Source organism: Amblyomma mixtum, chromosome 1 (assembly GCF_055824585.1).
Source record: "Amblyomma mixtum isolate Tamu chromosome 1, ASM5582458v1, whole genome shotgun sequence".
Classification (NCBI taxonomy): domain Eukaryota; kingdom Metazoa; phylum Arthropoda; class Arachnida; order Ixodida; family Ixodidae; genus Amblyomma; species Amblyomma mixtum.
Genome location: NC_143012.1, coordinates 133,595,988 through 133,619,432, shown reverse-complemented (window position 1 = coordinate 133,619,432; position 23,445 = coordinate 133,595,988). Strand labels below are relative to the sequence as shown.

At 47.9% G+C, this 23,445-nt stretch overlaps 1 long non-coding RNA gene across 2 annotated transcripts; it reads left to right on the top strand.

Annotated features, from left to right (window-relative positions):
* Positions 1 to 1,348: 1,348 nt before the first annotated feature.
* On the top strand, positions 1,349 to 4,873 carry LOC149367645 (uncharacterized). 2 transcript variants are annotated; one of them, XR_016285041.1, is made up of 5 exons: positions 1,349 to 1,691; positions 2,468 to 2,524; positions 2,637 to 2,752; positions 2,898 to 3,063; positions 3,441 to 4,873. It is a non-coding gene; the product is annotated as an uncharacterized LOC149367645 (long non-coding RNA). The 2 variants fall into 2 exon arrangements; XR_016285040.1 differs by having other exon boundaries at positions 2,898 to 4,873.
* The last annotated feature ends 18,572 nt before the right edge of the window (positions 4,874 to 23,445 follow it).

The following is a 23,445-nucleotide window of genomic DNA, read 5'->3' as shown; positions in this document are numbered from 1 at the left end:
TAAAGATGGGATGGCATCTGAAACCGCGATAATTTTTGGCATGTGGTCCGCTTTTCCTCAGGCAACGAACGCCTAACATGGCTTGTTATTGTGTAGATAAAAAAGCACAATCGAGCTGCAACAATTATATCACAGCTAGCCATGTCTACTAACGTCCGCTATTTCGATCACCACTTTTGCTTTCCATGTGTGTGTAGAACAGCTAGACACTGGTGTACATAGCTCGGTAACAAGTCATCATTCCTACGGAATTTAGAACCAGAGGTATTGGATGCAATACTGACGCCCACAAATGTACTGACAAGTAGAATGTGTGTATATTTTTTTCTCATGGCACACAAACGGCTTTTCACTACAGGAAGGTGTTTGTAGAGCTGGGGTTAAAGAGAGGGAAGTAGCTGCAAGAATTTAAAAGGCATATAGAACGCACCTCAATTTAGTCTCTGAAAACACAACCCATGAACTGCATCAATTCATTACGCAGTTATGACAACAAACAGGCCCCGTGGGCGATACTTTACTCTGTGACAATGCAACGAAAAGAGATTACTTCAAAATTTCAACGAGGATAAAACAGTTTTAAACTAGCTTCTATAGCTTCCCACGTAACACAAAACGTCTTACAAACGTCTCGGAACAGCTCCAAATGACTACAAATGTCTAGCGCTGCGTTGAAACGTCTCATAGATGTCGACAAGAAAACGTTTCCTCTGCGACGTCTCTTAAACATCTGCAGTCAGATGTTTGCTGTGAAACTTCTGTGAAACATGTGTAGTCAGATGTTTTCTAGATTTGTTTCTAACATGTGGAACTTGAGACCACGTCAAGGAGACGCGCCTAGCAATCAGCAGAGAGTTGCCGCCGTGGATTAAACATGCTGTAAAACACGGCACATAAATTAGATGGCTCTCCTGCTTGACGTTTCGAAGAGCAGGCGCGCCGGTGCAAAGACCGCTCTTTGTATTCGAACACTGAAAGCGCGTTTTCTCCTACGGAGCCCGAATCACGTTCCACATCGAGTGCAGCTAACCCGCCACTCGTAAGGCTGGATTTAGGTAACATATAATGACCCTGAAAGCCGACGGCAGTTACGCGAGCGAAAAAATTTGCTTCATGTGGCGAACGCCTCTGTTACGCCTCGGCTAGCTGGCGGCAGCACGCGGATTGACAGGCGCAGCGTAGTACGCTGCCTTCGCCGCCTTCCCGCCGCCTTCGCCGAGCTCGCTCGCGCGCTTATCACCCGCGCGCTATCGTGTCGTCAAATCTTGGAGGCAATAATCTTTCTTGAGTCACGCCGCAGCTTGCTGCTTGTTGTCGCTCCGCACTGTGGCGATGCAGGCTAGTTTGCCAAAGTGGTTTCAACCGTTTCAAGCAGAAATAAATCTTAGTGCAAGCTGCAAGTGCTTAGTTTTACATGAAAGTATTAGATTCAGTTTGTTTTTTTTTGTTCTTTGATGATTTGTTTATTTTTACGTTTAGAAATATAGTACTTCATTTGGCCATTTAGCGTTGCAGAGGCTAGCGATAGCTACGCGCGCGAAGTGGATGGTGCGTACGTTGTACGTTTCGCTGCGCACTTTTTTCCGCGCTGGTTGGCACTTCACGCCGCTGCAGTTCGCAGTTTCCCCTTTTTCTGCGGTATCGTTTACTACCGGTGTTGCACTGAGATGTGTGCCTCGTTTTCCGCAAAAGTAAGTAACCTTCCATTTCTCTTCTGTGGTGAAAGTCTCGGCCTTGCTTTAGCTAAGGCTCTAACGCGCCTGATTGAACGGTCGGCTAGTGTGTCACTCCTTTGGTTTACAAATCACAAAACAGTATCAGCCAGTGCTTTACATACCAAAGTTCTATTTGAGCTTATATTAAGTGGATACAGCTAGGCTGCTCTCGCATGCGAGTTGCTTTCTTTACCAAGGCGGTGTAAAGGTGAACGTGACAAAGCTTCAAACCAACCAGCTTTGTTTAAGCGTACGTTGATAAGGCGCGAATTTTTTCCTCGACATTGATTAAAGTCTGTGCTCTATTGCATTCTGGCAGGGTTTTATTCTTGCCGAGGACTGTCATCTGGCCACCTGTGTGCTCCAATTCTCCTTGCTGTGATTGTCGTCAGTGAAACGCGCGTTAAAAAGGCTTTATTTATCTTCACTAAGGTATTTGTTTGGGCTAGTCGGTACATTGTTAAAACTGAAGGCACAGCGCACGAACAACCTGTCCTGTCTTTCGTGCGCTGTGCCTTCAGTTTTTGGTTATCTTAACTGCGTCAAGCTTTTAATTCATTACGATTGAGAGCCCCGGCAAAAAGGTAGTTTACTCAGTGGTGCTGCTCTGTATGTGTACAGGCTGTTTTACAGTGCAGTTAAGTACTACGGTTCATTGCAGGCATGGCAGCTTTTATTTTTTGGAGAACCATTGCACCGTGCACAGCTGGCGTTGTCCCTGCTTCACTGTGTGCATTTCGTTTTGGGTACAGGCTGTTCAACAGTGGTTTTCAGAGGACCTCCTTGCCTGCTCAACTTCTCAAGTTTTGGTAAGCACGCTTTGCAGCTGACACCTTTTCTTTCACTTTATGATTTCTTGTATAGGTCTAGGCTGTTTGCTAATGTTCATTCCACAAGCCCCATTATTTGTTTGTCCTTTAGAACCTCAACTGTTGGCCGGATGAGCAAGGACCTGGTCTAGTTTCACGCAAATTAATCGCAGCACCTTGTACTTGGTTGTTCAGAAGACTTGGCCTGGAGATTGTTTCAGTTCTGAGGTGGGAATCTGGACAAATGCTTCTTGTGCAGTGGTGTAAATAGTCTCTTGCCCGCTGTTTGAGCTTCATCGTACAGATTTGGAAGGGCTTGTTTGGCAGTGCAGTGTTAGGAGCCTTATGCACTTTTATTTGTCTTACCTTTCAGGTGTGCCCCTGTGTAGCTGTCAAGGAAAGGCCCAAGATTTAACCCATCTCTGGTGTATACTGAAGTGATGCAGGTATTAGCAGGACAGCAGCATCTCTGCTATGTTTTCGTGCGACGGTGCAAGATGTCAACCATCAACCACTTTTGATTCAGCCACATCTTGGAGGTAAAAGAAAGCCTGTTTGCAAGATGCAGCTTAGGAGGTTCTGTGAGTACAGTGTGCATCACAGTAAGGCAGTGCACTTGCTATTGACTGCTTGGCTTTCAGTGTCCATGCACGCTGTTTGAATTTTGCTTCTGTTAAAGGCCTCCACAGTGATTGACTTCTTGAGTTTATGGTGAGCCGTAGCACTGCTGAAATGCCGCTTGCAATGACATCATATGCATATATGTTTTTGGTTAGCTTATTTTCTTGCCTGTGCTGTCACTCTTTGCCATTTCCTGGTCTTATTTGCTTCCGACTCTTCATTGGCCATTCTACATGCACCTGACTGACTGTGCTTTTGGTGCTTTTGGGTACTCTAAAATTTTTCACTTCGGCAGGCTGCTGAACAGTGCTGGATTTGACTTCCCCTTGTTACCATCTAGTTGGCATCCTTCTTGCAAGAAAAGCGATTTTTGGAACACCTAGCGAGCTCTTCACTGCCGTCCACATCACAGCAACTTGCTCATCAACGCATCCGTTGTGAACAAGGCCCGGGGCCGAATGAATTTTTGATTTAACAATTGGTTGCTGCTCGGCACTTTCCCGCCATCCAAGTGTTTACCGTTGTAATGTCAGCCAAACCAATGAAGCTACCTCCTCCGTGGCTTCTAACATTAATTTCCTGGTCCCTTTCTTTTTTGTGTGTGGGTGTATGCACTGGATTCAATAAAGAGTAACGGAGTGACTAAAAAGTGTGCTAGCACATGCATTTATGGCTCATTACTACAGCCATACATCCCTTGTAATGTGGACTCATTGTTCGGGTCATTGAAAATCAGCTTTGAGTTCTTTGAGTGGTGTATACCAGAAAAATGAACTATAACATTTTCAAAGCTTTGGAGGGTTTAAAGGCAGCACTAAAAATCAGTCTTGAAACGCGTAAGATAATACAGGCACCCATTTCGGAAAAAAAAAACGAACGTCTAAAAAAATTCTAGAAAAGTTCTACCTCAGAAGTTTTCTCGCCGTATACAAGCGTAGCGTTAGCAGAGCTAATAGAGGGCTAGTAAACGTCTAAGTCTAAAAAACTGCTTAGATGAAACTTCTTCTAGATGTCAAGCTTTTTTTTCCGATACTTTTTTTAGACGTCTATTAGCGCTTTTTGTGTTTCGTGGGTTGCGCAGCTTTTGTGTTTTGTTTTCAGCATTCTATTTCAGCTGCTTGCAATACTGACGCATGCGTAGTGCTTCGTAATGACGCACCACTTGTGCCATTATGTCGACTTTATGCTCACCGCATGGAAATGACATATTATCATTGTCTAGAATGTAGTCGAAAGTTATGTCGTAGACATTCTTACAGAAGCATGCTCCTGAAACTGTTTTTCTATTTCGTTTAAGAGAGAAAATAAGGCAACATTTGCATGTAGCAGCCCGCCTCGTGTTTTCTGCACAACTAAGGCTGCTTCAGGCCTGGTCACGTTTGCAGAAGCCGTTAGCCCAGTTTTGCACGCTGAGCAATCGGTGCATTTCAGCAGTCTCCTGCATAGAAACCCGGTCACATAATAAATTATACAATCGGTTACTCTTCATGAGTCGGGTTCGTTGTGAATAAAGTCCTCACATTCATTCTCTCTCTACAAGACCATCAAGTTTGGCCTCGTAAGGTTCTTTGAAGGCTAGAATCATGTCGGACAGTGTTTATCAGACGCGAGTCTTCATTGTCATGTACCGTCTTTGTCAAAAGTAACCAGGCTTCATGGTTTGCTTCTAGGTTGTATAGTTGAGCCCTTGTGGCTTCCCTAAAGACCAAAAGTTGTTGGAAGGTAAGACGACCCCCGTCCTTCCCTTTAACTGCCATTTGAGCTCCAGGGAAGCTATAAGGGTTCCACTCTATGAGCTAGAAGCAAACCATGCAGCCTGGTTAATTTTGACAAAGACGGTACCAGGCAGTTACCATATTTTGGAGGTTTCAACAAGCTGTACACAGAAAGCATGCTGTACAGCTGCAAGAAAGTTGGTAGACACGGGTGCTCGTTTTGCCCCCCCCTGCTTGGTGAATAATACCGAATAATTTTTCGAGCACATCTTGGTTAAACTTCGCAGTTAAAACATACTTGAAATTTCATTTCTCCAACAGGTACTCGGAAAGTTGCATGCTTGAGAGAATAGTCACTCTTAAGCCCTCGGCAGTTGAATTTGGCAGAACATTTCTGCCTTCACGTTTTTTTCCCATTCATTGAGCCAATTCTGAAAAGAATCCTGAACAACAAAATCTTGACTGTGCAGTTTTAACCCTTCCTTTTGATGCTTCCGATTCAATGCATCGAATAAATTGCTCATTTTCACAGTAAAATCAACACTGCCCTTGACATTATCTAGACATGGCGTACCTCTTTTGGAATAGAACTCTAGCCCATTGGCAACGCTGAGGCTGAACAGCAGTGTTGCTAGTTTCACCGCATCTTTTCAGTATTTGTTGGGTTTAGATGTGAGTATGAGAGTTTAGGACAAGCCCTCAATTTCCCTTCATGCTTAGTGTCTGCAACGAATGGCGTGTCATAGTGTGACCAGAAAACACGGGTTAACACAAAGCACTTTTTTCCCATTTCTCTTGCCTTCAAAGAGACGACTTGACTGCACGCATGAAGGAGATAACCCTAGGCAACCAAACACCACCACACAAGTGAAATGATCACGAACAAAGCAAGACACAAACGTGAAAAGCAAGCGCTAAGGCAGCACGCTAGGTACACAGCGTGAGGCGCAAAGCCCCCTCGGCCCTATCGCCATCTAGTGGCGTGGGAGGGAAATGGGTACTTAATTTCCTCTCCGGCCGCCGTGTGGACGGCGCGGTGAGCTGTATCACCTGAAATATTTCTTACACCGTGCTCGTGCTGGTGCGGCTACCAAACGACCTTGAGTCGCCGTTGCGTAGCAACCGCTTCAGTTGCGCTCCAACAGATGGCGCCGCGCCGCTTCCGCCTACACACCGAGAGCTCATCATCCTCGCACAGGCGCTGGGTTTCTCCGCTCATGACGGCGTCGTGCCGTCCAGGGAACCTGCACGAGCTAAACGAAGCGCTTAACCACAAGCTAACGCCACAGGCGTATTGGCAAACACGGCACGTACGATCTTGTGCCGTTGCCTAGCAACTCGAGTTACTACCCGAGCTTACACGAGTTACTCGGGTAAGCTCGGGTAGTAACTCGGGTAAGCTCAGGTAAGTTCGGACGAGCGTCATGCCATCTACGCGAGAGGTTGGTCGGGAAAAGCAACATGGGTCGCAAAATCCCGATGGGTGGCTGGGATAGAAACAGCCACCTGCTAGTGCAGTGGCGCATCGCTTAACCGCTGCGCCACTGCGCTGTAGTGGCATATGAGCACTCGCCTCCATTTATGAACCTTAAGTAGAAATTACCAATTCAGCACACATGGGCGTTGACCCACCAAAGATATCATGCCACACCCGTACGGCGGAGTTTAAGTGCCTCCTCCAATTTAAGACTGCACACCTGCTTGCGCAGGTCTACTCGGTTTAACTACGTTAAGCCCCTATCAATTTTAGAGCGCAGCTCTTAAGCGCCAGTTTCTGCGTTTCGCGGCGTCGCCGTCACCGTCGCCGTTTCCGTCGCCGTTGTCCGTTGTAACCAGCATTAGACACCCTTTAAGCTGCGAAACCAATGGAGGGGGAACTTGGAAAGCAGAAAGTAAGAGCGCAACCTCCTCCCCTCTTTAGCAACCGCCGCACCAGTGGGGGCGCAGTTGCGCATAGTAACCGTGATGTCACACAGTAGCAGTAGAACGAGCGCGCGCTCGTCGGCGGTGGCAGCTACACCACCGCTCCCTCGCCAGACGTCTCGTTGCAGTCGAGTGAGCGAGTCGCATGGGTCCGAAGCGGCAAAGTGATTCCGCGCCAAGCGGTTCGGGGAAGCGGCAGTGGGCTGACCACAAGGCTTTCGCAAAGCAAACTTTAGAATTTCCAAAGTGCCTTCGGAATTTTTTTTGAGGAAAGTAAATGCGCAGTATCTTTCTCCCACAGCTGCGAAACCAATAGAGCGGGGGCTTAGAAAGCAGAGGGTAAAAATTGTAAATTTGGTTTTGAGGAAGGAAGGGAAAACTTTATTTACACTAATGGTTTTTCCTGCGGTTTGGGGGCATCTTCAGAGACGTCTTGGTTCTACCCCCAGGAGCCTTCTCTGTCGAAGTCGTCCGCCTCTAATCAGTGGTCGGTTGCCCTCAGTCCAGGGCTCCGCTGGCCACTGCCGCCCGTTGAGCTCGCTGTACCAGACCTTGTTGGTCTTCGCAGCGGTCGCTGGACAGCAGAGTCTCCCACTGCTCCGCACTCGGGTTTTGTATTTTGGGGACCACGTCTATGTTTTGGCAGGCCCATGTGATGTGGTATAGTGTAGGTTTTTCGTCGCACCAGGGACATTTGTTCGTGTATATCGTAGGGTGCATTTTGTTTAGTATATGTAGGTTTGGGAAAGAGCCTGTTTTGAGGAAAGGAAATGCGCAGTATCTGTCACACATCTCGGTGGACACTTGAACCAGAGGGCAGGTGCATAACTGCCCTCTTGGAACATTGGACACCTCAATCGTTCTTTAAGCTACGTGACGGTAGTGACAGATGTGCGCTGCAGGCTTCGGCATTGACAGTGTTTTGTCAGAAACGCTGCAACCTGCCAGGGTGGCAGGGTGGGTGGGGAATTTAATGCAGATATAAAGACAAGCAGAAATTTCTTACCACTTATGCGGGAGAACACCCAGTTCCTCTCACTCGTAACAGCTCCGACAGCTGTGACAACCTCGCGAAATACTTGGGCAAACCTCGTCATTGAGAACCAGGCATTGGTGCAGCAAGTCGAGCATATATTCTTCTATTTCTCCGTCCACAAAGCTTCTTGCATGCCAATCAAGAAATGTTGGTGGGGTGTTTCTTGGGGATGGAATATGTGTGAAAAATAACAAGTCTGTAATTGTACATACAAGTCTTGCTCGAATTCTTTGCCTCAATCTATCGAAAAGCTGAAACAGCGGAAGAGCTGCGCTCAAATTTCGCTTTAGGAAGTGATGTAATCGTCGGCAATTTTTTCATTACGCAGGAGACAATGTCTGCCCACTGGAGCCATGGCTGCTAGCAACAGTGGCGTGGCATGATAGACCCGACTCAGCAGAAGACCTGTACAAAACGCCACAGGCTTTCATGCAATTTGTGGTTGAGTGCTGCATCGATGGGCCGAATAGCTACTTCCGGTGCTTTCAAAGACACCGGACGCAAAGCGGCCAGTGGGAGTGGACAGTGTGCATCATCACTGCGCGTGCCACACTTCACAACCTCTCCTTGGTTGCACCCATGTCAGCAGAGGGGGTGCAGGCGACACTGCCACTGACCCAGATAACAACGGGCTGCCTCTACATGCTGGCTACTTAGTACATATAGGATCCCTCCTCATATTCCTCCAGGGGAGAGCAACGCGCTGCTGTATTTACGACCTTTTTAGGACGGCCCTTCTCCACAGGACCGCATACCTAGGAATGGCGTGGTGACAGCTGTGGCGCCAGTTCTCGTGACAATTCGCTATGCTGGCGTGGCGAGTCGTCAGAGCAACTGCTTCTATTGGCACTGTCATTACCTCGTCTCGGTGCACAAGTCTCAGTACGCGCTAAGAGACAAACGGGGCAATGTCATTAGCAATATGCCTAACATAGTTAAAGTAGCCGAACAGTTTTAGACAAATCTATACAGTAGCGAATGTAATCAGAGCATTACTGAGAAAGGCAGTCGAGAACAGCAAACCACAAACCTCCCAGAGATGTCGAGATTAAGTCTGAAGGTCTATGTGCCGAAGCAAAATCTCTCAGACGTCTTATTTGCCAACCTTTTTTCGTGGAAAAGCTGGAGACGTACCCACGACATTATATTTGCCTTAAGCTAGTCTCCCCGTAGATATTACTTGTCACGTGCTGGGAATGTAAGTGAGATATAATTTAAGAATTTCATATTTTTCAATCGTTCGATATTTCGTGTTGCCTTACTGCATTTAAAGTTGGAAATTGCTGTTGACTACAAATTAGAGGCATGACCTGCGCTGCCTGTGTTTTTGTGTGTTTTCGTGCTCGCTTCACGGCAAGATTATCCTACTTAAACAGAAGAAAAATACGGGAAGTTGTAAGGACAAATCTGATTGCACACCCTTCAGGTTTCTGACTCAACTGTACGCTGTTGGTTTAAAATGCCAGTCACTTTGGTCACGATTCGCATTGTTATTTCATTACTATTCTTACATTCAATTTATACCTTGTGCTACAGCCAATGTAAGCTAACTCACCCACACTGAAAAATGTGGACACACTGAAAAACGTTTTTGTTATTCAGCAGCCAGGACTATAATAACCATTTTTTCTGATTAAGCATGTTTAATTCAACTTATCCAACTATTTAAAGTACAAAAATTAGTTCAGTGCAATTTTTGGGAGTTAATTGTTCTCAAAAATCTGTTAAATCTGCTAATCGCGCTAGCAATGATATTGTTACGAGGTGGCAAGCCTAGAAAAAGGACGACATAATGACAGATGATAATATGATTTAATGGCTGTGGGCCTAGCGCGAGCGCTCCGTCCCGCGCCACTGCCCTCTTCTTCGCCCTCGTAACATGACCCGGGTCCTCCGAGCGATCGTCCCGATCGATTGCTTATATTTTCAATGATGAGGTGGCGATGACCATGAGCTCAAAGATAGAAGAAGACAAAAGGCTACTGGACGAAGCCTGGACGAAAAAGTGTGTGGAGGGAAGACGGTGCCCTGTGCTGGTGCTTGGCTGTGGAATCAACTGTGGTTTCTTGGTGGTGCCTGCGTGCTCGTCACTGGTGAGGCCTTTCTACGTGCGGGGATTTGGCCAGATCTAAGGTTAGGTCTGTAGGCGTGGCAAATGCGCATTTGAGGGCGCGTTTGGCTCAGGTATGTCGCTGACCTCCCCGGGCGGAGGGTCGGCAGCCTGGTTTGCCAGCTTGCCCACCCAAAGCTTGCCGCTGGAATCTTATAAGAAAAATGGAATATACGTCATCCCTGTGGCTCTCGTACCGATCGGTGAGGGCGTGATCAAGATGAAAAGCTCAAAAATTCTTCAACAGGAGCTCAAGTCTCTAACCAAGCACTCTTTACAGATCTCTGAGGTGCGACCGTTCGGTCGTAGAGGCATTGTCTGCAAGTCCTCTGACATTACTTGCGCCACAGACCTGCTACAGTCCAAAATTTTTGACTCATTGCCGGTGAAAGCCTTCATCCCGGAACAGCTCGCTTACTCCAAAGGCATTGTTCGTGGCGTCGACCCAGCTTCTTCCCCGCAGGAAATAGTTGAAGAGTTTCAAGATGCAGGTGTGGGGGTTCTGACTGTCTACAGGTGCAGTAGAGATGTAAATGGTTCGCGCGTACCGACAGAATCAGTCATAACAACTTTTCTTGGCTCCTCCTGTCCTTCTTAGCTCAAGGTCTGGCCGATTGTGTACCGTGTGGACCCTCTGCAGCCCCGTCCTCTCCAATGTTCTAACTGCTGGCGATTCGGTCTCAGTGGTAAAGCGTGCAAATCAGCGACGCGCTGCCGTCTTTGTGGTCAAGGTCATTCAGCTGACAATTGCGCCTCTGATCAGCCCCTGTGTTGCCTCTGCAACTCCAACCACCCAGCTGATGATGCCAACTGTTCGAAACGCGATTATGAGCAAAGCCTGTTAGATATAATCCAGGTGAAGCGATGCTCGAGAGCAGATGCTTATGCACATCTTGACCGCAAGAATATACGCTAGCCGTGCGCGATCTTCTGTTGGAGAACTCGAGTCTAATGTGACTGCTTCTATAGTGTCCACAGTAGAAAAGGCTCTTTCTGAGGTCGTCGAGCGAATGCTGAGCACTTTTGCTGAGGCTTTATCGCAGCTAGTTGCAGACCAATCTGCGCTTCCTCAATCATCTGTTCAGGCGGCGACGTCTGCACCTCTCCCAACTTGTGCTGCTAGTATTAGTCACTCCATGTCGCCTCCGGACGCATCCCAAGTCCTGCCTCCCACCACCGCCCCAGGCAGTGTGTCTAGCGCCGATATGTGCACCACGGATGTTGAAATGCTATGCGCTACCCAGAAGAGTCGAGCTTCTTCCTCACCCTCGAAGACAGTTGCTCCGCAACCCAAAGCAAAGAAAGGACCTTCAAAAGTAATTCCCAAGTCTGATATGCTGAAAGAGGCTGTTGCTGCCTCTTTCCTCAGTCAGTAATCATGGCGGGTCTCAAAGTTATTCAGTGGAATTTCCGCTCTATACTTTCTTCCCTTCCAGATCTTGAACTACTTGTTCGTAAACATAATCCAGATATAGTTCTTTCGCAAGAAACGTGGCTCTCTCCACTTAAATCATTTTCAATGAAAAACTTCCGTGTTTTCCGAGCTGATCGCGTTACCGGCAGGGGCGGCGGGTTAGTAACTATGGTCTCTACCAAAATGTGTCACCGGGCCTCTATTTCGAACAAAATTATGCTCCCTGACTGTGAACTGTTGACAGTCGACATCTCACTTCCACAGTGCGCAAAAGTTACTATTGCAAACGTCTACTTCCCTGTAGGCCTTCACAGGGCAGACAGTTTGGATAGCTTACTTAGCAACGCAAACAGTATAGTCAACGCAGGAGATTTTAATTCGCACCACAGTACCTGGGGTAGTAGTTCAGACTCCTGCGGCCAGCTTCTTTGGTCATGGATGGCCACGCATGCAGTGCGCTGCTGCAATTCCGGAGCTGTAACCTTTATGCGAGGAGCTTACCGTTCAGTCATAGATTTAACATTAGTTACTCGTGGGGTTGGGGTATCTGCATGGTCAACAGAGGACTCGGGTACATCTAGTGACCACTTTCCAATAACTTTTAACATTCTAACATTCTAACTCACAACTTTTCATAGTTTTTGTTAATGTTACCTACCTGACAACTGTTACGCGGCCCTTTACACCGTCTTTTTATCGCTTATAACTCTCCTTTGTTCCCTGTTGTGTTTTTGTGTCATCTTGTGACGCGACCACACTGATTGCCGGTTATCGCTGAGCAGCCCTGTTACCCACCCCCGCAAGTTTTCTATTTAAGGGTCTTTCCACCAGAATAAACTTTCAGTTGTGAGTCAGCGCTCGTGTGTGTGTCATTTCTTCGTGTGTCCGTGTTTCGTCGCGCTGTTTCTTCCTTTAAATTAATTTTAGTACCGTTTACGAAAAATCTACGCACCTACAACACGAAAATTGGGGTCCAGTCCACGGTATAAGTACGCAGTGCAGACATCGAGCTCGACATTTATCAGATATCTGTGAACGGTGTAAGTACGCCCAGTCTACGTATCCTAGACGTCTATATAAAGAGAATATGACTATACATAGATCAAAAGCTGGGTGGAAATTTCTAACTGGTTACCAACTAGCCCGGAACCTTACTCTTCTGTACTAAAATGAATGTCTAGTGGAGGTGTCTCATGTCCAGCGTAAATATCTCGCTGATACCCATGTCACATTTCATGGTTTACTCGGTTGGAAGCAATGTAAAGGGGGAAAGCAGGTGGTGAGGATCAAATAACAGCAGGTTTGTTCAAGGACGCAGGAGAGATTGTGAAAGAAAAACTAGCCACTTTGTATACGCAACGCCTCGTGACCTGGAGTGTATCACGAGCTTTCAGGAACGCTAATATTATCTTAATTCATTAAAAACAGACCTCAAGGACATGAAGAATTACAGATCGATCAGCTTATTGTCAGTTGCCTACAAGGTATATACTAAGGTAATTGCTAATAGAGTCTGGACAACCTTAGACATCAATCAACCAAATGGTCAGGCAGGCTTTCGTAAAGGATACTCGACAATGACCATATTTACAATATCACTCAGATGATAGAGAAATGCGCAGAATATTGTTACGTGGCGGCTAGAAACCGCACAGGTAATCTGCTAGCCAAATGATCGACGACTTGGGATAGTTGCACAGCACACAAGCGCGCACCTCAGCGTCGTCTTCGTTTCAAAAACACTTCGTCGTCCTCCCAGCGTCCATAGCATAACCCCCCCCCCTCCCTCCTCGCAACAAAAGCACCATCCCGGCGCGCACTACCCAGGCCAGGGAGACGGCGAGTTGTAAGGTTTGAGGCGGGACACATGCGTGATGTCGGTGCGGGGTGCAGCGGCCGGGGACAATGGATGTAGCGGAGTGATCTCGTACGTCACCGCGGTCACGGGACGTACGACCCCATAAGGGCCTGTATATCGCGGGCGCAGTTTTTCAAACGGGCCCGCACGGCTGGACGGGACCCAGAGCAACACATGGGAGTCAGGAGAGTAGGGTACTTCCCTGCAGCGACAGTCATGACGGCGTTTCTGAGTTATTTGGAGGCCGACAGCCGCTGGCGGTCGAGAAGACGGGTAGTGTCGGCGCGAGCGATGGCACCCGAGCGTAAGTACTCGCGGAGGCGGCGGTGGTCAGTAACTGTCGAAGGGCAGCAGAGGATTGCGGCCAAACGGAAGAAAAAAAAATAGAGAAACAGGGTGTATCGTGACGCGTGGAAACGTAGGCGAATGTCACAAATATTGTTGTAGGTACGAATTGCGCACAAAAGACACACACGGAAAAAAACAACGAGGGAGACTGAAAGAGCGCAATTCCTCTTTCCGCTCTTTGTAGGCACGTATGCACACTGCCTATGAAGCGGCACTGAATCCAATAAACACCAGTTGATGGCTTGCGCTCTTTCAGTCTCCCTCGTGTGTTTTTTTCCGTGTGTGTCTTTTGTGCGCAATTCGTACCTACAACAGTATGCACCAACTCGCCCAACAAGAAGTTCTTCTTAACTACATGTCACAAATAGAAGGCTGATATCACAGTCGCGGCGATGGTCTGAGACGTACATTGAAATCATGTCGGTGAGTGTACAGTTCAGACGTTCAGTGATGCCGTTCGTTTGCGGATGGTAGGCCTTGGCGAATTGATGACGGACGGAGCAGGAGCGGAGCAGTTCGGCGACCACTTGAGAAAGAAAGTAGCGGCCGTGATCGGTGAGCAGGTGACGGGGATCACCATGGTGGTGTATGACATCGTGCAGGAGAAAGTCAGCGACATGAGTGGCGCAGCTGGTTGGGATCACTCGAGTAATAGCGCAGCGCGTCGAGTAGTCCGTCGCAACGGCGATCTATTTGATTCCCATAGGAGACACCGGAAAAGTGCCGAGCAGGTCGAGGCCGACACGGGAAAACGGGCCTACTGGGATGGGATTCGGCTGAAGGTGTCCGGGCGGGAGAACTGGGGACGTCTTCCTGCTCGAAAGCGGCCACATAACGGCGGAAAGAACGGTATAGACCTGGCCAAAAGAAGCGGCGCCGCACAATGTCGTACATGCGGGAGACTCCAAGATGACCTGCCGTGGGAACGTCCTGGAGCTGCTCAAGGACGCTGCAGCGCATATATTGAGGGACCACGAGCAAGAGGTCAGCGCCGTCAGGCCGCAGATTGAGCCGTCAGAGGATGTTCTCATGGAGCACGAACGGGGCGAGGGAAGCATGAGAGCGGATGGCGGTGAGGCGGTCGATGAGGGAGCGTAGCGAGAAATCCAAGCGCTGTTCTTGCGCAATGCTGCGGAAGGCAGAGATGGATAAAACGCAGGCGTCAGCATCGCATTCGTTGGAAGAAGGTGGATTGACAGGCTGACGGGACAAGCAATCCGCGTCCTGGTGCAAGCTGCCGGACTTGTGGACAACAGAAAAGGTATATTATTGAAGGCGAAGAGCCCAGCGCCCCTGACGGCCAGCAGGGTCTTTGAGCGAAGAAAGCCAGCACAAGGCGTGATGATCCGTTGTAACAGAAAAAGGGGGCCCAAACAAGCAAGGGCGGAATTTTGCAATAGCCCAAACGAGGGCGAGGCATTCCCGCTGGGTGATAGAATAGTTGCGCTCTGACGGAGAAAGGAGACAGCTGGCGTACGCAATGACGCGAAGCTGGTTGCGTTGCCACTGAGCAAGTAGGGCACCAATGCCATGGCTGCTCGCGTCGGTCTGAAGTTCCGTTGCGCTGAAGGGTCAAAGTGCGCCAAGACAGATGGAGCGGTGAGGGCACTGATAAGGGTTCTGAAGGCGACAGCTTGCGTAGGCCTCCAAGAGAACGGGATGTCTTTCTTGAGGCGCGTAGTAAGAGGTAGGGCTATTTCCTCAAAGCTCTGGATGAACCGGCGGAAGTAGGAACAGAGCCCGAGGAAGCTGCGCACATCACCGGAGGAGTGCGGAGTAGGAAACTAGCGCATGGCGCGGACTTTGTCGGTGTCGGGTTAGATCCCAGCAGAATGGACCAAGTGGCGAAGGACCCTGAGCTGACGGCGGCTGAAAGTACTATCGGGGACGAAAGTGGTATACTCCACGCGGCGGGAGCCAGAGAAAACTGCGTATTCAACCCCATCTACAGGCGGCATCTGTGATCAAGACAGCCATTACGTTAGCTTTATTATCAGCATGCATGTCGCTTGGCTCGTTTTAATGTTTCTTGCTTTAGCTCGCCAAAATGCTGCAGCTTTTTGCGGCTCCGGCTCCCCTCGCGTGGAGTATACCACTTTTGTCTCCGATAATACATTTCTGCGAGATAAGCTGAGGACCAGCGCGGCGGAAGACGGCAAGGATGGCTGAAAGGCGACGGAGGTGGCTTTGGAATGTGGACGAAAGAACTATCAAGTCTTCTAAGTAGCAGAAGCATGTTGTCCATTTAAAACCGCGCAGGAGGGAGTCCATCATGCGCTCGAAGGTTGTAGGGGCATTGCATACGCCGAAAGGCATGGTGTGACGAAGAAGACAAAGAAGACGAAGCGGTTGCGCTAGGCCAGCGGCCCTTAAATCATCTCGTAGCCAACTGTCCACCCGTTTCATTGCTCGGCTGGCCATCACGTAACAATATAACCAGCCCCTATATATAGCCATCCTTGATTACAAGAAAGCATTTGACTCGGTGGAAACCTCGGCTGTCATGCAGGCATTGTGGAATCAAGGTGTAGAAGTAACAGTAGCTTGGCTTGTCCTTGGCAGGCGCCTGTCCTGTCCACTTCTCTGTCGTCCGTGTCCTTTTTGCGCTATGTTTTCGGGGGGTGTAGAAGGGTGTTATGTGAAAATATTGGAAGATGTTTATCATGATTGCACAGCTGCCATAGTCCTCTGTGACGTTGGCAATAAAATTCCAATAAGGAAATGCGTGAGGCAGGGAGACACGATCTCGCCAATGCTATTCACCGCCTGTTTACAGGAGGTATTCCGGGGCCTGAAATGGGAACAGTTGGGGATAAGAGTTTATGGAGAATACCTAAGTAATTTGCGATTCACTGATGACATTGCCTTGCTAAGTCACTCAGGACATGAACTACAAAGCATGATCAATGAGTTAGCCAGCCAGAGCGGAACGATGGCGTTAAAAATTAACATGCAGAAAACCAAAGTAATGTTCAACAGTCTAGCAAAGGAACAGCAGTTTGCAATTGGTAGCGAGGTGCTGGAAGTAGTAAGAGAAGATGTCTGCTTAGGGCAGGTAGTGACCGCTGATCCGGATTTCGAGAGGCAAATAACTAGAATACGAATGGGGCGGAGCGCATATGCCAGGTTCTCTAAGATCGTGATTGGCAGTTTGCCAATATCACTCAAGGGAAAAGTCTACAACAGCTGCATCTTAGCCGCACTCACCTACGGGGCAGAAACGTGGAGGCTAACGAAGAGGGTTGAGCTGAAGTTAAGGACAACGCAGCGAGCTATAGAAAGAAAAATGATAGGTGTAACATTAAGAGATCGGAAGCAGGCATAGTGGGTGAGAGAGCAAACGCGGGTGAATGACATTCCAGTCGAAATCAAGAGGAAGAAATGGGCTTGGTGTTGGTGGTGGAAACTTTTATTGCCAATGATGTAAATCGTGGGGGCGAAGCCCCCTACATGGCACTTGTATGCCTACTCAATGTGAGGAGGAGGCACCCCTGCAACGCGAAGGAGAGCCCCTGGAGCGCAATCTTTCTGTGAGCGCTGGAGATGATCCGGCGCTGGTCTTGAGCGGACTAGCTGGTCAGAAGAGACTCCCAGGAAGACTCCGCCGCGGTTGGTGATGGGGGATGAGGGAAGGTGGGGCATGTGAGGAGGGTGTGTAAGAAGTCTCCTGGTTTGCCGCAAAGTTTGCATGATGACGGGAATTGGTCTGGGTATCGGGCATGCAGCAATATTGGGTACGGAGCAGTTCGGATTTGTAGTTGCCGCCAATGTGCAGCCTGCTATAAGGTGAGGGATGGAACTGGGGGTTCGTATTCCCTTCGTTTGTGTCGGTAGTACGAGAGAATATCACGGAAGGAGAGCAGGCGCTCCGAGGCTCGTAGAGGGGGCTCGAATCCTGCCCGGAATGTGAGACCTCGGGCTAGGGAATGAGCCTCCTCGTTGCCAGGGTGGCCAGCATGTGCTGGCGTCCAGATGAGGGTGATGATTTGCCGGGGCTGCCAGAAACGTAGTAAACGAGCAGCGGTGCTGGATATGTAGCCTTTGGCATAATTTAAAATTGCAGATTTGGAATCGGAGGTAATTTTTGTGCCAGATGTAGAAATGAGAGCAAGCGCGATGGCTGCCTCTGTGGTCGAATGGGTAATGATTGAGCTGGAGGTTAGAAGCTTTGCATTATTGTAGGCTACCGCCAGGGCCATACGGGAGGTCAGGCCACGCTCCCGTACATATGCGTCGATGGTGGTTAGTGCCAATTGTAGGTGCTCTTCTATTTCGGCATCGCTGCCATGGTTTGCCCAGACAGTGATGTCGTCGGCGTAGAGGCTGAAATGGATGTCGGGAATTTGAGCTAGCTGTTCTGGTAGGTGAAGAAGTGCTATGTTGAATGAAATAGGGGAGATGACGGCTCCTTGGGGCGTACCTCGTGCTCCCAGCGTGATCCCTGGTAGGCTGTGGTCGCCGAAGGTAAGCATGGCTGTGCGGTGGCTGAGGAAGTCTCGGATGTAGTTGTACATCCTGGCGCCGGCTCCCAGGGCTGTAAGGTTTTCTAGGATAGCTGAGTGCGTAACGTTATCAAATGGCTTAGTGAGATCCACCCCTAGGATAGCTTTAGTGTCGGAGGTCTGTGAGTCGAGAATTTGATGTTTTAGCTGCAAGAAGACGTCCTGTGTGGAAAGCCTTGGTCGAAATCCAAACATGCTAGTAGGCATGAGATTTTTGCTTTCTAGGTATTGGCAAAGCCTGCGCTGTAGTACATGCTCCATGAGTTTGCCAACAGAAGATGTGAGGGAGATGGGTCTGAGGTTAGAAGTAAGCAGAGGTTTGCCAGGTTTGGGTATGAAGATGACTCTCGCCTATTTCCATTGTGGTGGGAGGGTGGCCAGTCGCCAGCACTCATTTAAGTATTCTGTTAGTGCAGCAATAGATTGTGCGTCGAGATTCCTGAGAGCTTTGTTATGTACCCCGTCTGGGCCGGAGGCTGAGGACGTGTTAAGTGTCTGGAGTTCAGCCTGGACCTCTGCTTCTGTAATGGATTGGTCAAGTTGGTCGTTAGGGAGGCCCGCATAATCAGGGTGGTGTGCAGGAAGGTATGTGGGGAAGTATTGATTTCGAAGTTTTTGGAGGAGGTCTGGTGGAGGTATATCGGAAGTATGTATGAGTTTGGTGAGGGCGTGTCTCTGGGCAGCCTTAGAATGAGTGGAGTCTATTAAGTGCCTAAAGAGGTTCAAGGTCTGAGGCAGACTCTTACTGCCATCAAGCTTGTTGCAGATAGATTTCCAGTTTTGGCGTGAAAGATTCGCTGCGTGGGTTTCTATCTCTTTGTTAAGGCGGGCGAGGCGACGCTTAAGTGTCCGGTTCCATCGCTGCCTTTTCCAGCGGCGCTCTAAGCCTGTTTTAGCCTCCTATAAATGTAGGAGGCAGGAGTCAATTGTGTCGCTTGGGCCGTCTTCGGGTAGAGTACAAGTTACGAATCGGACATCGCTTTTTAGCTTGGGCTGGTCCTTAAGGGTGACGGAGTCGATTCCAAAAGAAGGAAAACAGCAAAGTTAGGTGGGCTGATGGGACTAAGAAGTTGGCGGCGACATGGTGGCCGCAACTGGCGAAGGAAAGGGTTAATTGTAGAGACATGAGACAGGCCTTTGGCCTGTATTGGGAGTAGTCATGATGGTGATGGAGATGATGATGATGGTACAAAACATACATCTGCGACTCTGCGAGCAACTGTGTAATGTGGCTGTGCCCTGAACACAGCCATCCACGTGGTATGAATTGATTGCCAAGTACAAGCATTCATAACTGTGTTTGTTGTGTGCCCCCACCAACAATTGCGCCCCCCCTGCTGCCACTTCATTGACAGTGTGTTTGCCTCTGTACCTTGCAGCTCCTCAGCAGCGTGTTGCACAGTCTTTTTCTGAAGGCGTAGCAGGTGTTGAAACAGCTCGCAATAGGTGTTAAAATCTTCAATGTGCGCTCTCTTTTGCAAGTGTTTACGTCGACTCACCTGCCCTTTCTCTGCTATCACTTTCCGGCTTCGTACGGTACCTGTTGTCAATACCCGTGTGCTGAACATGCATAAACCAAAAGTGTAGTCTGGTGTAATGCGTTAAATGTTTGTGGCGCTTGTTGCAATCAGAAAGAACCACCAAAACTTCTTTTTGGTGCAGCATACATTAAGTAAGCGAATTTATCATGAAAATATACTGCGCCCACAAAAACAAGGATGTGAAGATACAACAAGCGCGGACTCGCGTCTGAATTCATATGAAAGGAAAGACATCTGGTATGGCTTCATGCGTCATATCTAGGACCATGCGCGGTTCAGATATCCGCCTTCTTTTTGGTAAATGTTGAGCGAATGGTCACTTACACAATCATCCCCACGCTTACTGATGAGAAACGCCTCGGCAAGTTCACGTGCGACCTGATCTGTTCTTCTCTTTAAAATTTTTGTTTTCGTTAGCAAGGTAGGCATGGCTTCTCGCGTGTAGCCTCCGGGCAAGCGCTGCAGTGCAGGGCTAAATTGGACACTGTATTTTCTTCATAGAAAGCTGGTGTTCCCTTAAGCGGTCATTTAAACATTGGCCCGTTTGATCGATGTATGCCCTTCCACAGGTTACGGGAACCTCATATACAACGACCGTCCGACACCTGACATATGGGTTGGCCTTACGCTTCACGTAGTCTTACGCACTTTTCCCTTCGGACATGACAAGCGCGCATAATGAGTCCAATTTGCAGGTTGCGGAAAGCACCAACTCCACATGGTACCGCTTCGCCACGAAAACAAAAAAAAATTAAAAAGAAGTAGAGATCAGGTCGCACGTCAGCTTGCCGAGTCATTTTTCATTAGTAAGCGCGGGGATAATTGTGTAAGTGTTCGTTCGATGAACCTTTAACAAAAAGAAGGTCGATATCTGAACGGCGCAGGGTCCTAGATATGACGCTTGAAAGAATATCAGATGTGTTTCCTTTCGTATGAACTCCGTCGCGAGCCTGCGCTTGTTGTGTGTATCTTCAAGTCGTTGTTTCTGTGGACGCAGTGTACTCTGAAGATAGGTCTGACCGTCTAGCTCAACAAGAAACTCTTTTAAGCGCGTTCATTCTTTCGATCAAATCATTTCGCACGAGTGTTTCTATTGCAAAACAGGCTGTGTTCAAACAAGCATGCTTTACCTTGATGTACGATGACGGTATGGTATCTTCAAGTGGAAGTGAAAAAATTTTGTGCTGAAAGTTTCGTTTTTTCTTTAATACAGAAGCTACCCGACAACATGTACTGCATGGCAGAGTGTACATAATGCATTTTAGGACTAGAAAACATTTTCGCATGTATGAAATGCACAAACACCAAATACCAATGCCAGCCTGATGATATGCGACTACAGGATTCGCTCGGTGCTAAAAGCTGCAACTACAGGAACGAGAATGCTGTACAAAAATTCATTATTAAAGCTTGTGACTCGAACGTGGCATTAACTATCGATATTTATATCCACGGCCAGGGTGTCCTGTCTTTAACGCACAGAATAGTGAGGCAGATATTCGTCACTTGTGGTTTGCCCGGCACTGAAGCTGACAAGAATTCTGCATCTGAAAGCAGTGGTCCTTTCGCCAAACAACAAATATTCTTACATTGCTTGGACTCAGGGGCCCCATCATCATCCCCTCTTCGACTTCATTAGAACTTCCAACCTCTTTTTTATTTAATACCCCTTTTTTATTTCCTTTTTACATATTCCTTTATGCCCTGAGGCAATAAACAACGTTAATAAAAAACTCATAATTTTTGGTACTCAAGAAATACATGCATGTCAGACAGAAAACCAGACTTCTTTTTTCATCCAACCAGAAGAAGGAACAATATTTATTCCACAGAATGGAAAGGAAACAGTGAAAATTTCACATATTTTCTAGACAGTGGCTTCTGAAAGAGCGTTTTGTAAATGTCACTCTTATCAGTGGCAGCAAAGGCATAGTTCACGAGTAGCGGCTTTATAAAGCTTGAACACACCAACTTGTCTACATCATGATGGTGCTGGGTGTTGGGGCAGTGAAGGAGGCCAGACTTTGAAACAGCTGGTACGGCAACTTTAAGATCGTTTGCAGAGGTTTGTAAAGGGTTGGGCATTTTGGAAGTGCTTTCTGGAAATATCCATAGGGTCTCTAGGACATGAAGCAAATTGTCAGAAGGATATAATAATCCGCCTTTGTCCTGGTTAAAATTGAGTATTTGAAGTGGCTGCTTAGTTAAAGGCTTGGTTGCACTGCAGCTATCACAATTCATATGCTCTTTAACATCACGAGCTATATATCCACCAACCGTTGCTGACACCGTTGCTGACACTTGCAGTTTTCAAACCTTACCACATTTGACTGCTTCAGATGTTCTAGTACATCTATAGCTTCTTTTGGAAGCTCAGCCGAGCTCTCCGATACCTCTGCAGTTTTGAGTAAGGCACCCTTGGAGGGTCCAGGCTGTTCAGCGCTAAGAACATTACTGTCCTGTGACACAGCTGCGATGCCCGTCTTCAGAACTTTTTCTAGCCCAGAGATGACAGAACGAACATGCAGCTGGTCATTGCATCCCACCGACCACCTCAGTGCTCCAAAAAATGATTCGATTAACTTTCTTGTTAACATAAAACGAATTTTTTTTCCATGAGAAGCTAGCGTACACAATGAACAGCGGAGTACGTCGTGAGCAGCAGTGCTTCAAACGTTTCAGCTGCAAGGAATCCACGAGCAGATGATTTGTTGTTCTTCAATTCCTCCATGTACAAGGGGAACGTAACTTCTAGCTACTCAAGGCGATCATCATCTGGAGTGTCGTAGTACCTCATATCAAGAAAGCATTGATGGATATATTGTACGGTGTTTGCTTGTGTCATGCAAAATGAACCATCTATATACATTCCTCATGAAGGTTACTGTCGGTCCTGCAGCAGCAAAAGCAGGATGGCAACTATGGCCTGCTTGCTTCACGACGACTTTTAGTGCTGCGGTAACATCTGAAGAAAATATCTCCACTGCCCTCTTAACATTCATCTTTTCAATATTATTAGGATGGACATGTTTCCTGCTCAAATTCCTCACTGGCTTGAGCAGCCATGTTTTCTGCATCTCATACAGCTTCTTTAGATGGAAAGAAGACACTTCACCAGCTTTGCCAAAGTCTCGTGAAAGAAACTGAGACCACACATTTTTCATTATGTGATAGTAATCAAAGCTTAAGAAAAGTTCTCGGTCCTGATTGCATGGTTGCTCAATTCTATAGGTCAGAAACCCACCACAGAGCTCTTTCATTGCACTTACATTGACCTTATGATTATCGATCACCGGGCGTATAATTTGGAATCCTACTTCTTCCAATTTTTTCATTACATAGAGGACCAACTTTGATAGTTAAGAGCCATTTAGCCCTTTTGTGAAAAAATATGCAACAGGGATCTTATAAGTAGTGCTGAGCGCATTTATCATAAAGCATAACAAGGAGTTTGCCAAAACAAGCTCACTGCCTGGTGTATTTGCAATGCCGATGTCAACTTGCCCAACGAAGCAACCTCGCTGCTTGTACTGAAGTTTCGGCTTTATTCGCATCTCATCTACGACTTGGCAGCGACAGGGGCAGCGGCACAAAGCCTGACCGACCGCACGCTGTTCTTTTCACCCACAGATACCCCTGATCTGCGGTGCTGTGCCGTAATCCACGTGCCAGGATTTTCATCCTTCGGGAAATAACTTTTTGTGACATCACGGCAACGCCTGCGGTGCCTACGTCTCGCAAGTTATTCTGCTCATCGCCGAGGGCTGCAACGACAGGGAACCACCACCAGGGGCCATCAGCTACATAAGCGCCATCGGACCAGCGTCTACCTCACTTGGCAGCGACAGGGGCA